The sequence below is a fragment of the Nomia melanderi genome, unplaced genomic scaffold (genome assembly GCF_051020985.1).
Source record: "Nomia melanderi isolate GNS246 unplaced genomic scaffold, iyNomMela1 scaffold0014, whole genome shotgun sequence".
Taxonomy (NCBI): domain Eukaryota; kingdom Metazoa; phylum Arthropoda; class Insecta; order Hymenoptera; family Halictidae; genus Nomia; species Nomia melanderi.
In genome coordinates, this window is record NW_027475130.1 from 13,897,325 (window position 1) to 13,898,279 (window position 955).

The following is a 955-nucleotide window of genomic DNA, read 5'->3' on the forward strand; positions in this document are numbered from 1 at the left end:
AACTATATAAAATTATATAAAACTAACAAAACTATATAAAACTATATTGTACTATATTAAACTATATAAAACTATATAAAACTAACAAAACAATATAAGCCTATATAAAACTCTATAGAACTATATAAAACTATATAACACTATATAAAACTATATAAAACTATGTAAAACTAACAAAACTAACAAAAGTATATAAAACTATATAAAACTATATAAAACTAATAAACCTATATAAAACGATATGAAACTGTCTGATACTGTATGAAACTATATACTATACAAAACTATATACCTATATAAAAATCTATAAAACTATATAACTATATAAAACTGTATAAACCTATATAAAACTAACAAAACTATATAAAACAGTATAAAACTATATAAAACTATATAAAACTAACAAAACTATTTAAAACTATTTAAAACTGTATAAAACTATATAAAACTATGTAAAACTATATAAAACTATATAAAACAAACAAAACTATATAACACTATATAAAAGTATATAAAACTATATAAAACTCTATAAAACTAAATAAAACTACATAGAACTATATAAAACTAACAAAACTATATAAAACAGTATAAAACTATATAAAAACTATATTAAACTGTATAAAACTATATAAAACGAATAAAACTATACAAGCATATATAAAACTATATAGAACTATATAAAACTATATAAAACTATATAAAACTATATAAAACTATATAAAACTATATAAAACAATATAAAACTATATAAAACTATATGAAACTAACAAAACTATATAAAACAATATAAAATTATATAAAACAATGAAACGCTAATAAAACTATATAAAACTATATAAAACTACATAAAACCGTCTGAAACTGTATAAAACTATATACTATATATAACTATATAAAACTATATAAAACTATGTAAAACTGTATAAAACTATATAAAACTATGTAAAACTAA